The sequence below is a fragment of the Dendrobates tinctorius genome, unplaced genomic scaffold (assembly GCF_039654945.1).
Source record: "Dendrobates tinctorius isolate UK_male_01 unplaced genomic scaffold, ASM3965494v1 ptg000156l, whole genome shotgun sequence".
Classification (NCBI taxonomy): Eukaryota; Metazoa; Chordata; class Amphibia; order Anura; family Dendrobatidae; genus Dendrobates; species Dendrobates tinctorius.
The window spans coordinates 14,583,817-14,602,010 of record NW_027361823.1 but is presented as its reverse complement, the minus strand read 5'-3'; positions in this window follow the sequence as shown (position 1 = coordinate 14,602,010).

The following is an 18,194-nucleotide window of genomic DNA, read 5'->3' as shown; positions in this document are numbered from 1 at the left end:
TGTGCTGGCCAGTGCGACGACAATGCGGGCACTGTGCTGGGCTGTGCGGGGACTGTGCGGGGACTGTGCTGGGACTGTGCTGGGCTGTGCAGGGACTGTGTGGGCTGTGGCGAATATTGCGAGGCAAGTAGTGAAATACTTGCCAGGATTCGAGTACTGCGAGTACCGCATTACTCGCCGAGTACCGAATCCTAACGAGTATACTCACTCATCCCTAGAGATATACCATCCCTGGCCACAAGCACTTGTCCACATGTGGGTCGTTAAGTAAACAGTGCTAGTAACAGCATTGGTAAGGGCACGTGTGTTGTTCCTGGACACATGCTGGAACAATGCGGGAATGCCACAGCGGGAGAAATAGTGGCAGCTGGAGAATAAGTACCGAGGTACGGCTGCAGCTATGAGTCGGCAGAAATCTTCCATGTCTACAAGCCCAAATGGCAACATTTCTATGGCAAACAGCCTGGAGATATGCCCATGGTTGGTGACTGATAACGTTCTTTTTTGTTCCAAGGCCTAGAGTATGGACAGCTGAAGACTGTGCTGGGATAAGTTTTTTGAACTTCCAGATGATGATGCCTCAAAATGTGCAAGGACAGGTGCAGGCCAGGAGGCATGGACAAGGTATTGAGAAGCACCTTGCATAGGGAAAGAGGCAGTGGTATCATCTTCTGGCATCAATCGTGGCCCACCAAGCTGGGTGCTTGGATGACATATGCCTGATCATGCTGATGGTGGTTAAGCTTTTAGAGGTCACACCTCTGCTGACCTTGACCACTTGATCTTGACCAAATGACCATTTTTTAAGGCTCATAAATCTCTTTAAATGTCAGAGACTGGGGAACACCTATCTCTTTGAAGGAGAAATTCACGAGTGTCGGTGCATGGCGGAACAACCTGCATATAACCCCTCTCTTGCATAGCCCAAAAAAAACCTTTTTTAATTCCCTCATACAGTTTGGTCCTGTCTGATTAGCATCACTGGTCTTGGTCAACACCTCCTTTCGTCCCGCAATCACCATTCTCCTGACCTGCTTAATGTGGCTGATGCATCCTACATGATTTACACAGCATGCCTAATCTATCGTTTGTGCAGAAGCACTTCTCTCTGCCCTGCTGAGGGCATAGAAAAGTACTGCAAGGCAGAAGTGCTGGGAGAGGACAATAAGGAATTGACACAGAAGTAAAGCAGGCACATGCACGTTATGGTACTTTTCTCTACTAAGTTCTTACCTTGGGAGGTCTACAGAGGTTTTTAAAAGATGGCCAATCTTATTGATGGCATGTATATACAAACCTCTATGGATATATGCATAAACCAAAATTATTTAACCAAACTGAGCTCTCCGTCAAGCCCTCTACTCACACCATTTTCCTTGCCAACTGGTGAAATTGCAGAGTAGTGTGCTTGTAATATTGTATCTGTCAAACAATAGAAAACTGCAACATGTGAAGTGCTCTCTATTTGCCAATTTTTTTTAACCCCTTCACTCCGAGCCTGTTTTCGCCTTCATGACCAGGTCAAATTTTACAATTCTGAACAATGCCATCTTATGAGGAAATAACTCTGTAATGCTTCAACATATTCCAGTGATTCTGAGACAGTTTTTTTAATTACACATTGTACTTTATGGTAGTGGCAAATTTAAGTAGATATTTTATGTGATAATATCATAATTTTGGTAAAAATTTTGAAAATCTTGCAATTTTCATATTCTTAATTTGTATTCCCTTAAATCAGAAAGTTATATCACTCAAAATAGTTAATAAATAACATTTACCACTTATCTACTATACATCAGTATAATTTTTTAAACTTTTCTTGTTAGAAAGTTATAAGGGTTAAAAGATTATCAGCAAGGTCTCAGGTCTTTCACATGAATTAAAGCAATGTGGAAGAAAACAAATACAAATTTTACGTTTTCAAACAGAAATTTTGCTTTAGCCACAAATTTATCATTTTTGCATGAGTAACAAAAGAAAATGGACCATACAGTTTGTTGTGCAATTTCTCTGGAGTACTGAGTACACCCTGCCCCATATGTAATGGAAAAGTACTATTTGAGGGTACGGCATGGCTCGCAAAGGAATGAGCGCCAAAAGACTTTTGGAGTGCAAAATTGGATGGAAAAGATAGCAAACACCATGTTACATTTGCAGACCACGATGTACTTAAACAGTGGAAACTCTCCACGTGTAATCCCATTTTGAAAACTACAACATTCAAGGATCTTAAGTAGAGGTATGGGGAGTACCTTAAGCCTACAGAGACTTCACAGAATTTTTTCATATTAAGCTGTGAATACTTTTTTTATGCAAAAATGTCACTTCGGCCCCAAATTTTTCATTTTCACAAGGATAACAGAAGTAAATGGACCATACAATTTGTTATGCAATTTCTCCTTAGTACACTAATACCCCATAGGTATTTGGTAAAATTTGGCTGGAATAGATTGCGGATGCGATGTCACATTTAAAGAGAGCATGACATGCCAAAACAGTAGCAATCCCCACAGGAGACCCAATTTTGAACACTACACCTTTCACGGGATTCATCCAAGGGTGTAATGAGCATTTTTCAGCCTCAGGCGATTCACAAAATTATATAACATTGGGCAAGGTCAATGCAAAATTAACATTTTTTCAATAAACTGTTGCTTTGGCCCCACATTTTTTAAATTTTTTAAAGGGATAATAGGAAAAATTGAATTGCACAATTTGTTACACAATTTCCCATCCCCAGTCTTTTTCAAATTGATGCTATGTGGAATATTACCATGTGTGATATGTATTCACTCACTGTGTATATTATATATCAAACTTAATTTTCCTGTATTCATATTTTCCCTATAGCGACCGGACGGGTCGAAACGTAAAAGTATCTAGTACTACTTGTCACTTTATTGTCCCTTTACCCAGCTCTATTGTGAACTACTGTGTTTAATAAACCAGTATTAATTCTTCATGCCAGTGTGGTTGATTTTGAGCAGTCTACAGACATGTGAAACATGGACATTTGAATGCAGAGTAAGTGAATCTCAGTCTAAGGTTAAGCAAACAATAGCGTATGTTTTCTCTTGTAAAGGGCCTGTCACACTAAGCGATATCGCTAGCAATATCGCTATAACGTCATTGGTTTTGTGACGTAGCAGCGATATTGCTAGCGATATCGCTATGTCTGATACTTACCTCTGACCGGCTCCCCCTCTGATTATCGCTGATCGCGCGAGAACGTCCTGGACCATTTCTCGTCGTCAGCTTCCTGCTGGACTTCCTGTGGCGCCGGCAAGAGACGCGTGGACGCGAGTGGAGGGCGTCCGGATCGCCTCGTCTGACAGGTAAGTAGCGACCCCCGACCACTGCTATGTCGCTGGTGAGATCTGCCTGTGTGGCAGCTCACTAGCGACCACTTAGCGATGCACCAGCGATCCTGACCGTATCATAACGCTGGTCGGGATCGCTGATGCATCGCTAAGTGTGACAGTACCTTAAAAGACTATGGCTGATTATGTTAATGACTTTCCCCTCAAGCTCTGTCAGGAAAAAGAAAGTATACCAAAGTTCCTTACATCCATAGGACAATATGGATCCAGTAGAGTCATTATTTTACCCCCTCATTTATCAATGAAACAGGAAAGTAGTTAGAGTACCATAATATAGAAATGTATAATGAATTTGATACCAACAAAAGTAAAAACAAAACTAGTAAAAATGTTAGTATATTTGCTAGTATATTTGGATCAGTATAGATAAAAACCTCTAAGTTATCATAGTTGTTGGCTCAAAGTGATATACAGTTGTGGCCAAAAGTATTGACACCCCTACAATTTTGTCAGATAATACTCAGTTTCTTCCTGAAAATGATTGCAATCACAAATTCTTTGGTATTATTATCTTCATTTAATTTGTCTTAAATGAAAAAACACAAAAGAGAATGAAGCAAAAAGCAAAACATTGATAATTTCACACGAAATTCCAAAAATGGGCCAGACAAAAGTATTGGCACCCTCAGCCTAATACTTGGTTGCACAACCTTTAGCCAAAATAACTGCGACCAACCGCTTTCGGTAACCATCAATGAGTTTCTTACAATGCTCTGCTGGAATTTTAGACCATTCTTCTTTGGCAAACTGCTCCAGGACCCTGATATTAGAAGGGTGCCTTCTCCAAATTGCCATTTTTAGATCTCTCCACAGGTATTCTATGGGATTCAGGTCTGGACTCATTGCTGGCCACCTTAGAAGTCCAGTGCTTTCTCTCAAACCATGTTCTAGTGCTTTTTGAAGTGTGTTTTGGGTCATTGTCCTGCTGGAAGACGCATGACCTGTGAGGGAGACCCAGCTTTCTCACACTGGGCCCTACATTATGCTGCAAAATTTGTTGGTAGTCTTCAGACTTCATAATGCCATGCACACTGTCAAGCAGTCCAGTGCCAGAGGCAGCAAAGCAACCCCAAAACATCAGGGAACCTCCGCCATGTTTCACTGTAGGGACCGTGTTTTTTTCTTTGAATGCCTCTTTTTTCTCCTGTAAACTTTATGTTGATGCCTTTGCCCAAAAAGCTCTACTTTTGTCTCATCTGACCAGAGAACATTCTTCCAAAACGTTTTAGGCTTTTTCAGGTAAGTTTTGGCAAACTCCAGCCTGGCTTTTTTATGTCTCGGTGTAAGAAGTGGGGTCTTCCTGGGTCTCCTACCATACAGTCCCTTTTCATTCAGACGCCGACGGATAGTACGGGTTGACACTGTTGTACCCTCGGACTGCAGGGCAGCTTGAACTTGTTTGGATGTTAGTCGAGGTTCTTTGTCCAACATCCGCACAATCTTGCGTTGAAATCTCTTGTCAATTTTTCTTTTCCGTCCACATCTAGGGAGGTTAGCCACAGTGCCATGGGCTTTAAACTTCTTGATGACACTGCGCACGGTAGACACAGGAACATTCAGGTCTTTGGAGATGGACTTGTAGCCTTGAGATTGCTCATGCATCCTCACAATTTGGTTTCTCAAGTCCTCAGACAGTTCTTTGGTCTTCTTTCTTTTCTCCATGCTCAATGTGGTACACACAAGGACACAGGACAGAGGTTGAGTCAACTTTAATCCATGTCAACTGGCTGCAAGTGTGATTTAGTTATTGCCAACACCTGTTAGGTGCCACAGGTAAGTTACAGGTGCTGTTAATTACACAAATTAGAGAAGCATCACATGATTTTTCGAACAGTGCCAATACTTTTGTCCACCCTCTTTTTTATGTTTGGTGTGGAATTATATCATATTTGGCTTTAGGACAATTATTTTTGTGTTTTTTCATTTAAGACAAATTAAATGAAGATAATAACAAAGAATTTGTGTTTGCAATAGTTTTCAGGAAGAAACTGAGTATTATCTGACAAAATTGCAGGGGTGTCAATACTTTTGGCCACAACTGTAAGCCCTAGTTGAATCCATATACTTTTGTAAACAACAATTATATTGTGCAAGCATACATTATCTTGTTGTATCGAACCCGCGTTTTGCTGTTGCTTCTTTCAGATGCAACATAAAAATGAAGATATAGCAGGAGTTTATATAGGGCCTAATATACATATAATGGGAGGTTTCCTGTATCATTGAGGGTATAAAATAATGACTGTACCTCCTACATATTGTCCTTTGGATGTAAGGTGCTTTGCTATACTTCCTTGTTATCTGTAATGTTACCACCCACTTTTCATTCTGTATGTATATTTTATGTCTTTATGCAAATACAAAATGATATTTTTATATGTGTGGTCACACTCGCAAGTTTTGTATTATCTGCTGTGGATGACCACCATTTCCTGACACCTATCATTTTCTCACTGGCCTACTGGTTTGTTACAAATTCTGCAGGTTATATATTAGAAGTCAGTTCATCAAATTTCTATCCTGCTAAAGTTCAAATGTAAATAAAAAATTTAACTTAGTAAAAACACTATAATATCCTATTATTTTGTGCATGTGAAAGGGGAGGCCGGGATTGTTGTCGTGACCAGAGAAACCGCAGCATCTGTGTCCCGTCCCGACCTTCCCCTACAGAAAATTGTATTCTTCTTCTCAGCATACCTGTATCTCCAAATTAAGGTTCCCCAGGCACTTCCCAGGTGATGATGGTGCCTTTCTCAGGTGACCCCCAATAATAGAGACACAGTCCAGGATAACTTGAACATTCTCTTTACTTAATACTTCACACGTTACATCCACAGTTGGCACATCTTGGGATTCATTTATTTCCTTATCTTTCCCTGCTTTGCTGTCACTTCTGTGCAGTATATGTCTGGACCCTACCTTCTTAGACTGCTCCCCAGTTCCTTCCTGACCTAACCTCGCCATGATGACAACTACTTCTGCCTGTTTCGCCCCATACTCGAAATCATCAGTCACCAGGTTTGGTTGCCTCTGGTAAAGCATCTGGCCTATCTGTACCGATCTCGAAGCTCCAACTTCCTTTATCTCCTCAATCCAACTGACTCCTGCCCTAAAGGCATCCGTCCAGGTGATGATCTTCATAAGCCCATGTGTGTGCATGGTTACTTACTTCTGGCAAAACATGCTGAAGTTAAACTTTTTGCTAAGAAAATGTGCAGGAAGATACAAAACCCAGGCTGAGAAAATAAGAGGTGAAAGGAAGTGGAACTGTAAAGGAAAACAAACAGACTCACTGCAGTAATTCAGCTGTTGTTTACCAAGCAAGGTAAATCTGTTAGCTGAAGAATTGGAACTCCTAAACCCATGTTTACCTAGCGGTACAGCCAGCAAGGAAGTGCAGTGAAGAGTGAACATATAAAACCCAACCATAATATGATAGGGCAGACCAAAATGGGAACATGGAAAACACCTGGAGAGGAGCAAACCAAGAAGGGGAACAAGAACAATTGGAATAGTCAGCATTTGGACAAGGAAGAAAAGGCAATAGCTCAGCATACAGGGGAACTGACTACGCAGTATCAGGTCAATGGATTGAATCCTCAAACCGAGCCATGAAAATAATGTCCCAACACAGCCCCCTTACATAGCATGATATCCCTACACAGATGCCCTACACAGTATATAGTCCCCATACAGCCACCCCACACAGTATGATGTCCGGACACAGTCCCCTTACACAGTGTTATGTCCCATGTTTCCCACAATGTGCTGTCAATTGAAATAAGAAGAAAGCTACTCACCTAACCCCATTGCTCCACTGCTTCATTCTGCCTGGGAAAAAAAATAAAAAACGAATATGAAAACTAAGTTAATGTGTATGCACAATGTAAGTGCATATTAACACATGACCATTAACCAGAGAAAACAGAAAGCAAAAAACACAAATATCTTGAACTAAAAAGTAAAAAAATAAACTGCAAATAATGCATAAAGGTAATAATAATAATAAGGGTATTTAGTAAACATAATTTTGATCAAAATAATGTACAAGCCATCCCGCCACGTCACGGCAACCCTTGTGGGACAGTCCCTATTCTAGTATTTGAAACCTTTTCACTTGCCAAGTGACGTGAATGTGAACAAGGATCGAGCAGCTGAACCACTAGTAAAAGATTAAGCCAGACAGGATGGTTTTCCCAGCTCAGAAAGAGGGCGGTCATACCCATATATGCACTGAATGCACAATGAAATGAATAAAAAACTAATCTGAACTGAGAAAAGTAAGATGAGCGGCAACACCCCGAAACAGCTGTCTGTGGATGGATACCTTGCCTTGGTATTTCCCTTGTCATATCTGTAAACTCATAAACAGCTGGATATTGACTTAAAGGGCCACTTAATATGGTGGTAATGGTGGTTTCCGAAAGGAGCCACTCCTTGGCTGGGTCCTTCCCTGGAGGAAGATCTGGCTAGTCCCGTGTTTGAGACTCTTAAATGAGGCTCTACGGACTTTATTTGCATATTCGTATTTCCCAGGGAGCAATGCACCTAGGATTTCACTGATTGAGCGCCTTTGCCGGCTGCTGCAGTGTTTTCTTTTACTGGTCTCCCTGAGGTCAGTGATTGTTTTGTGATGTTGGTCTACTAGGCATTGCTCCCACCTAGCCAGAATCCTACTCCACACTGATGAGGGGCAAATTTTCCTGAATACCTTGAGGGCTGTCTCTTGGCCCTCTGGCATCGACACTTCGGTGGCTTAAGCTGGTCGCTGCTTTTGGGAGTTAGCCAGGAGGTTTCGGGGAGGAGATCCTTAGAGTTGTGGACGATGGGAGTCCGACTTCAATTCTCTGGGACCGGTGATAGCCGGGTCAAAAATGGATTCAGGATTGACATCGCTGAAGATAAGAAGTTGCATTTTTCCCTGGGATATTTGGTCAACATGATGTTTTATGACAACCTGAAGATTCGGAAGTCCGTTATAATATGCCTACAGGAGTTTAGGAGAGAAGGCAGGTATGTACTGGTGCTATCTTCTATGGCGGCTTGCCAGAATTTGTTTACTGCCCTGAAAAATGGAGTGGCAAATCCTTTGCTGGAAGGTCTTGCCTTTACTGTGCTGTACTCTAAGGGAGATATCCCACTTGTAGTTTTCATGCACAACCCTTTTGTTTCCCTGGAGGACATTGCTTTATTTTTGAAAAGACATTACATTTATGTTCAGTACTCCCACAGGGTCCTGAATGGAGAAGGGCTCTGGACCGGGAAGTACAAATTTTTTGTGAGATTTGGGATGGATCCCCAAGGCCCAGGAGGCATCCATTACCCCCCTCTTAATTTTTCAAATGGGAAAAATAGTGTTTTTTGTTCTTTCCAGATGCCCCGATGTATTGCAGGAGGTGTAAAAATTTCGGGCATACCCAGGATAGTAGCAAGGAGATGCCAACTTGCAGGAATTTCAATGCTTCTGGCCATATGGCAAAAGACTGCACAAATCCTGTTATGTGCAATGCTTGTGGTGAGGAGGGCCATAAGTATCAGGACTGTGAGGCCAGGATCAGTCCTAGGTCTTACGCTGAAGTCTCAGGTGGGGCAGCTGCACCCCCTGCTGCTGTTGTTGACATTCCACAGGTTTCAGACCCGGATCTTATTGAGGAACCTGAAATCATGGATGCACATGAGGAGGCCCTGCCCCAAACGGAGTCTCCCAGCCCAGAGGTAGCAGTTTTGGAAGTTACTGATGTTGAATGTGAGCTCCCTCATCAGTCTGATGTCTGTGGGGAGGGGGAGTTGGAGAGTACTCTTCGCAATACCCCCAGTGTATCTTGGTTTGCTACTGAGGAGGAGTTGGCCAGTTGTGGAGATCAAGGTGACTTCACTCTTGCGAGGTCCTCTGAGGATGAGGAGCCTGGAACTTCCTGTAAGAAGCCCAGAACGGATTGGGCAGACCCCGATGAAGTTGGTTTAAGTCCGGTGAGTGAACGAATGTCTTCTCTCCTGACAAATGCTTTTTTAGGCATTCCCGCAGACGTAAACAGATTCGAGGAGTTGCAGTTCCAGATGGAAGATGAAAATGGCTGAAGAGGAAGTGGCGTGTTTGTCGTCATGTAAAAAACAGAGTCATGTTATGGCTCCCCAATCTGGTTGGGGCATTGCGTCCCTGAATGTCAGGCAAATTAGATCCAAATTCAGGAGGGCAATCGTTCTAGATTATATTAAACAGATGAATGCTCACATCTTTTGTCTTCAGGAATGTGGGATTGTGGATGCTCCAAGTGATAAGGACTGGCCTTACGGACAGCATGCATGGTCTGGCTCATGTGTTAATAGGAATGATGGTGTAGGGATATTAATAGGTAATAGGGAGATTAGTTTAGATAGCTACACGGTGGTAGAGGTGGGTAGATGTATAATTGCACATGTTAGCTATAGGGGGTGGTGGGCTAGAATTATTAATGTGTATTGTCCATCAGGACACGACAGGAAAAAGGAGCGTCTGGCTCTTTTGGAAAAATTAAGTTTGTTTCTTCTGGGCAAAATGCCTACAGTTTTAGTTGGAGATTTTAATTGCACCACAGAAGGGAATTGTGACAAAACTGGTAAAAAGTTATCCAATCTTATTTCTGATTTTTCCCTTCTAGATGCTGCTGCTCTGAAATTTGGCATCCCACCACCGCCATCGTACCATGCTGATAGGGCTGGTATTGCATCCAGGATAGATAAAATGTTGTTTTCCAAATAAGCTGTGTATGAATTTTGAACAAAATGCTGTATCTTTTTCTTATCATGAGTGTTTGAGAGGTGTGTTTAGTGTGATTGATGACCATGTGTATGGGGTGGGGTTTGGAAGCTGAATGTAAGATTGCTAGAAGATGAGGATGTGATGAATGAATTAAAAATAAAGTATAAAGAGTGGAGAGTATGTAAGAGGGATTTTGCGTGTGTACTGGAATGGTGGGAGTGGGTTAAGGTGTGTTGCAAAAAAATCTTTAAAAAGTGGGGCTATAAAAAAGCTGCTATTTATCGGAGTAGTTTTAATGATTTAAACAGGCACTTAGACTGGTTGAAGAAGTGTGGAGAAAGTGGGATGGATGTGTCTGATCAGCTGGCTGAGACAAAGAGTGGAATAAAGAGTGTTATGGATGGAAAAGGGAACGAAATCATCTATCGCACCAAAATAGAACATCTTGAGAAAGATGAAAAGTGCAGGAGGTTCTTTTTTAAGAAAATGAATGGGAGAAAGGTTCATATGGATAAAATCCTGGATAGGAATGGTTTGTGTGTATCAGGTGAGAATGTGATAAAGGAGGTGAATAGGTTCTATAGCAAGTTATATGATAAAATGTGGATTGATTCTGGTCTTGTTTCAGAAGTGCTGAATGGATTAGAGAACAAGTTGGATAGTGGAGAATGTGATATTTTGAATGAGGACGTAATTATGGAAGAAGTAGAAAATGTGATGAAGAGTGCTAAAAAGAATAAGACACCAGGTAAAGACGGATTGCCGGTGGAATTCTATGTGAAGGCATGGGATTTTCTGGGTGCTGATTTGACTGAGATATGAAAGTATATGTGGGAGAGTGGTAAGTTGTGTGAATCAATGAAAGAAGGGGTTGTTGTGCTTGTGCATAAGAAAGGTGAGAGAAAGTTTTTAGAGAATTGAAGACTTATAACATTGCTGAACGCAGATTACAAAATCTATAGCAAATTGTTGGCGAATCGTATGCATGAGGTGATTGGTAGTGTTGTGGATGAGGATCAAGTGTGTGCTGTGCCTGGAAGAAGTATGAGTGATAATAACTTATTGTTATTAAGGGATTTGATTGGAGACTGCATGGGAAGGAAACGGAAGTGTATGGTTCTGTCAATTGATTTTGAGAAAGCGTTTGATAGGGTATCGCATGTGTTTTTGTTTAAAGTTCTGGAGAGAATGGTATTTCCTCAAAAATTTGTGAATGGGATAATGTCTTTGTATGATTGTGTGTCAAGTGAGTTTCTTGTTAATGGGTGGTTGAGTGAGGAAGTGAATATTAAGTCTGGTGTAAGGCAGGGGTGTCCCATGTCCCCTGTCTTCTTTGTATGTGTGATTGAACCTCTTTTGTGCTTGGTGAGACGTGATGATGCTAGGTTTGTTGGTACCTGGGAGTGGTGGGAAGCATGTGAAAGTTCTTGGATATATGGATGATGTTGTGTCTGTGAGTGAAAGTGTTGCGTCTATGAATAGGGTTAAGTTGCTTCTGGAGTTTTTCTGTGGTGCATCTGGCTTTAGAGTGAATTGGAATAAATGTAGTTTTAAATGTTTTGGGGATGACAAGGTTAAAATGGAGGGGGTAAAGTGTGAGGAGGGTGCTATCAAAGTGCTGGGAGTATTATTTAATAAGGACTTGGAAGGTAAGGAGAGCTGGGAGGAGCGTGGATTGCGCGTAGAGCGTAAGTTAGATTTTTGGCGACTGAGAGACTTGACCTTGAGTGGTAAGATTTTGGTCATAAAAGCGGTGATTCTTCCAATTTTGCTTTTTATTGCAACAGTTTTTCCACCAGCATGTAGGAAAATAAAAAGAGTGGAAAAGTTAGTTTTTCCTTTTTTCTGGAGCAGTTAAATAGAGAAACTAATGAGAGAGAGAGTCTTTTCAAGGCGTGTCACCATGGTGGCATGGCCTTTCGAAACATTGAGATTTTTCTGGGGCTTCAGTATATCAAAACTGTTGTTATTTTGCTGAATAAAGGAAATAAGGGAGCGTATATGGCAAGTTATTGTGCTGGTTGGATGTTATATGACTTATGTTGGAGAAAGAGGGATGCTAGAGTGCCTGTTGCTTTCAAGTGTCCGGTCTGGTATGAGGTGATTGAGAAGTTTGTGAGGAAGCATGATTTACTTAGTTTACAGATGAATGATTTTAGAATGGCTAAGAATCTGATGAAAATAATATGTAAGAATGATGTGGAATGTAATATTGTGGGGTTGAGAGGGAATGAAGTTTCGGTTGCATGGAAGAGTTTGGGAAAGCACAGGATGTCTAATAGACTAAAGGATATTGTATGGATGTCCTTGCACAATATTTTGCCTGTGCGACAGGTTCAGAAGAGACGAGGTCTACCCGAACTGATGTGTGCCCGAGGGAAGGATGTGGTGGATGTGAGACTGTGTGGCATACTATGCGGGACTGTGATTACGCGTGCAGTGTGTGGAAGTGTGTAGGTGGGTTGTGTAAGGAGTTAGCGGGTGTGAGTTTTATTGACTGGGATGATTTAGCGAATCCTGCTTTGAGCAGGGGGTTGGACCAGATGGCCCAGGAGGTCCCTTCCAACTCTACGATTCTATGATTCTATGATTGACTGGCGAGTTGCGATGTTTGGAATTGGTGCATGTGGTCGTGTGAAAAATAGAATCCTATGGTTAATTATGACTTGTGTGATGCAGTTTGTGGGATGTGAGGAATTTAGGAATTTTCAAAGAGAAGCATGTATCTGTGAATAAGTGTGTTGGGCTGATCCTTTCTAGATTATACTTGATTTATAAATTAGACAGAGAAGGCGGTGGTGGTTCTGATGCAGAGGGTGTCTGGAAATTTAAAAAATGGCAGCACCTGATCAAATATCAGTGAATTTTAGTGATGTTTATTGACGTTCAGGATGTCTTTTGTGTATACCCTTGGTTTGTTATACTAAAATAAATATAAACCATGATGATGAGAGTTGAAACAATGACGTTTAAGTTGATGAGCTTATATTGAGTTGTTTATAACTAACCTGAATGGATTTAAAAAAAAAAAAAAAGAAACAGCTGTCTGTGGATGGATACCTAGCCTTGGTATTTCCCTTGTCATATCTGTAAACTTGTAAAGAACTGAATATTGACTTAAAGGGCCACTTAATATGGTGGTAATGGTGGTTTCCGAAAGGGGGTCCTTCCCTGGAGGAAGATCTGGCTAGTCCCGTGTTTGAGACTCTTAAATGAGGCTCCACAGACTTTATTTGCATATTCGTATTTCCCAGGGAGCGATGCACCTAGGATTTCACTGATTGAGCGCCTTTGCTGGGTGCCGCAGTGTTTTCTTTGACTGGTCTCCCTGAGGTAAGTGATTGTTTCGTGAAGAGTGAAGGTTAAAATGACAACATGTAGAGTATCCCTGGACGAGGTGCCATTGTTTTAAGTAATTGATAGGTTTGGGTGTTTCCTTTGTGGTGTAAGGAGAATTTGAGGCATTTAGCAGCTTACTTTTCCTTCTTTCTATCTGGCTGGAAGATGGAACTACTTGTTGAACCCAAAAGAGAAGTGTTGTTCTGGATCCTCAAATACATTGCAAGAAGCCTTTAGAGATTCTGAGAAGTAGACACTGTTCTATGGCCTGTGTGAAGTCAACATTGGCATGTCCTGTTAACCCTCAACTAATAATATTGCTCACAACTCACAAGTTATATTTAGAGAATTATTCTGCATCACTGGGAGGTAATAACATCTGAGAAGAATGTGTGTATTTCACCCTTCAAACTTCTATAACCAAATGTGTGAACTGAAATTAATAAGGTTGTTCATCCATTATTATTTTTTAAATATAAATAAAAAAAATCTGTTTAAGCAAAACAGTTTATGGCTATGTTTTTAAGGACACCTTTAACCACCACAGTACAGCCTACCCTAGAACATCATGGACAGAAAAAGTAAAAAATATCAACTAAGCAACACAGTCAATTAGAATTGTCATAATTGATTTTCACAATTTAATGTAGGAAATATAAATTATATACATTAAAGATCTTCTTTGATCATGATAGCATGCACATTTGATCCATAAATGGTGATGTTGATAAAGATGGCTTTAAGATGAATATTTTTTCAGTTGAAAACCGTCTGTTTTCTATGGTTAGCTTAAGTAGGTTAGCCGTTACTTTTTCATCAATGGCCTATGTGACAATACAGCATTTAATCTTAATTATCCAGATGTCTATTTTCAGCAGGCCAGGAGCCATAGACTATTATTTTTATGTTGACTTTTGAATATATGTGTTTTTACCCTTCACCACGACAGCACCCACTGGAGGTATCGGATCTGCCCCATTTGGAACAGGAAACCCTACAGAAAGATAAAAGGGGGCGGTCCGCCTTTCCTCCTCAGTTTTTGGTTTCCTGTTCCCTGGGAACCTTAGGATGATCCTTCAGGAAGAACGTACCTGGGCCAGGTGCATGCCCCCTGCGCAGTGTCCTTGAGAACGGCAGGGGCTGCGGTCCGGAAGCAGCGTCACGGGAGACTCCGTTAGATGCTCCCCCCTCGTCTGACAACGGGAGGTGATGACCGGGTCCAGGAGGGGCTGCCCGGTCTCACCTAGGAGTGCGCCAGGTGGCACCAAGCGCGCAGGAGCCGCCGCTGAGGGGTGCGGTAAGTGCGCCAGTGGCACGAAGAAAAAAAAAGGAGAGGCAGCTGTGGCGGCAGCGTGGGGAGAGGCGCGGGCCGCATACCAGAGCGGCGGCACGGTAGCCGGCTAGCGCAGAGTCTCCTAGGCCCCGGAAGTAATGAGTGAACTTCCGGGGCAGGATGGCTGATCAGCGCGACAGCGCAAGCGCGGGAACCCGGGGAGGAGGAGCGACTTCTGGGAGAGAAAAAAAAAAGAGAGGGAAGATATCTATTTAAACATTTATACAAGCGCCGCAGTTCAGCTGCAGGAAGCCATGTCGTCCCCAGCGGAAGTGCAGACTCCAGCAGGAGACTCTGTGGGGGGCAGCTCCTCCTGGGACTGCGCTACCAGGACAGAAGCCGCCCGCAGGAGCGAGGTGGGAGAGTCAAGACCTAGGACAGGATCTCAGCCATCCGATCAGGTAATAAAATGCTTCACTGGGTGAGTGTGCAATGTATATACTCTGCCTATTAAGCTGACCTCTCCTCCCCCCTCCCCCCCTCCTTTCGCCATGTCTCCCCTCTTCCAGGTGAAGAAAAACAGAAATCCAAACACAAGGAATGCGCTTTATGCGCTGAGCCTCTCCCTGACTCCTACCCCAAAAAGCTCTGTAAGCAATGCACCAGAGAGACTAGACAAGGTTCGGCAGTATCGTTCGTCAAAGGACATCCGGGCCATAATTAGGGTGGAAATACAGGCTATCACCCGTGCCAGTACTCCCTCAGAAACTAGGAGCAAAAAGAAGTGACCCTCAGCTCAGAATCAGAGGAAGACAAGGGGAAATCTCTGATTCCTCACTCACGTCATCATCATCAGACATTGAGGGACGTTCATGTTTTCCCCTAGATAGTGTGGATAACTTGGTCAAATCCGTGAGGAACACTATGGGGTGTGAGGAGACAAGGAGTGTCCAAACTGCACAAGAAATAATGTTTGCGGGGTTGGCAGAAAAGAAAAGGTGAGCGCTTCCAGTAATACCGGCAGTTAAGGCCCTAATAAAGAGAGAGTGGGAAAAACACGATCAAAGAAGTTTTCTCCCTTCGGCCTCAAAGAGGAAATATCCATTTAGCGATGACGAGCTATTGAAATGGACCAAAGTTCCAAAGGTTGATGCTGTTGTAGCCTCTACCTCGAAGCAGTCTACTATTCCGGTAGAGGACGCAGGCTTATTGGCAGACCCGCTAGACCGTAAAGCGGAGTCATCATTGAAAAGGTCTTGGGAGTCTACCACAGGCATTTTTAAGGAAGCAGTAGCCTGCACATGCACCGCCAGGTCTATGCTCATATGGTTGGACCAATTGGATCAACAAATCGAGCAGAAGGTGTCTAGGGAAAAACTACGGGCCGCTATTCCATTAATTAGAGGGGCGGCAGCCTTCATGGCCGATGCATCTGGCTCTGCGGCTGACAGTGAGATAGGCTGGTCTTGTAAACAACGCCAGGCGGGCACTATGGATGAAGAGCTGGAAGGGGGACGCACAATCAAAATCTAAGATTTGCGCAACCCCGTGCGAGGGTGAGTTTCTCTTTGGGAAAGCCCTAGATGATATACTCGCCAAAGCGAAAGAAAGGAAGAAGGCCTTCTCTGATTCTTCTATCCCTTTCTACAGGAGAACCTTTAAAAGGTGACCGTTGAGAAGAAGGAGACAAGCGGATAGATCAAATAGATGGCCCACCAAGGAAGAAAAGCAGAAGGGTAGCATGTTTAGGGGTTCAACATTCCGAAAGGAGAATAAATACTGAACAATCAGTCCCCCCAGTAGGGGGTAGATTAAATTTTTTTTCTTCAAAATGGGAACAAATAACTTCGAGTCCATGGATTCTAAGTATAATTAAAGAGGGAATGAAAATAGAATTCCTTCAAATCCCTTATGATTTCTTTATCTTAACCCGCCTTAACTCTATAGTTCAACAAGAGGCCCTCGAAGTAGAAATTCGGAGCCTACTATCCAAGGGGGTTTTAGTAGAAGTCCCAGAGGGACAGGAAGCTAGAGGGTTCTACTCTCCTTTATTTTTAATTTCCAAACCAGATGGTACGTTTTGGACAATTATTAATTTGAGGAAGCTTAATACGTTTATAAAAAATTATAAGTTTAAGATGGAATCAATCAGGTCCACCATAAAGCTTCTCTTTCCGAACTGTGTAATGGCGGGGATTGACTTGAAGGATGCTTACTATCATCTTCCTATTCATGAAAGATACCAAAGGTACCTAAGAGTCGCAGTGGTATTCGAAGGCAAGACCCGTCATTTCCAGTATACGGCCATGCCTTTCGGCCTATCTCCGGCGCCGAGAATCTTCACCAAAGTGATGGCAGAGGTGATGGCCTATCTCCGTCAGAAAGACACTCTAATCGTACCTTACCTAGATGACTTCCTAAATATCGGGAACTCGGTCACCCAGTGTACTAGATGTGTGGCTGACGCGATCTCATCTTTGCAGGTTCTAGGCTGGATCATCAACTTCCAGAAGTCCAAACTCGTTCCGCATTCCATTTAGATGTTTTTAGGGTTCCAGCTAGACTCCACAACCCAGAGATGTCTACTCCCTCAGGTAAAGATTACACTCACAAAAGAGAAGGTGGAGGCAGCCATAAGTAGACCACGCATGTCTCTGAGAGGGGAAATGTCGCTATTGGAGTCGCTTAATTCTTGTGCCCCGGCAGTCCAGTGGGCCCAGTATCACATCCGCCCACTGCAGCATCAGATCCTCCAAGAGGACAGACGACATGGCGGTCACCTCGAGAGCAAGATAACCTTATCACAAGAAGTCTTGGCTTCTCTAGAATGGTGGCGAAATGATAACCATCTCTCCTCAGGAGTTCCATGGGTTATAGTACCATCCTGTATCCTAACCACCGACGCTAGCCCCCACGGCTGGGGAGCCCATATGGGGAATAGCTTTTGTCAAGGAAGGTGGAATAGAGATGAAAGGGGCTACTCGTCTAATTTAAAGGAATTAACGGCGGTATATTATGCTCTACACCATTTTCTTCCACAGCTCCAACAGAAGCATGTCAGGATCTTGTCGGACAACACCACTACAGTGGTCTACATAAACAGACAGGGAGGTACTCGATCAGAGACTCTGATGTCTTCTGCGGCAAGAACCTTAAACTTAGCCAAAAATTATTTGTTGTCTCTCTCGGCCCTTCATATCAGGGGAGAGGACAACCAAGAGGCAGACTTCTTAACCAACACACACTTTGGAAAGGGGAGTGGTGCCTCAATCGCCGAGTCTTCAAGGACATAGTAGCTCTATGGGGGCGACCTCAGGTGGACCTCTTTGCCACGAAAGAGAACAGACAGATAAAAGTGTTTGCTTCCCTGTCTCCGTCAGATCATCCAGACATACTGGATGCCCTCCAGGCTACATGGAAATGTAACCTGGCATATGCCTTCCCTCCGATAAGTCTCCTG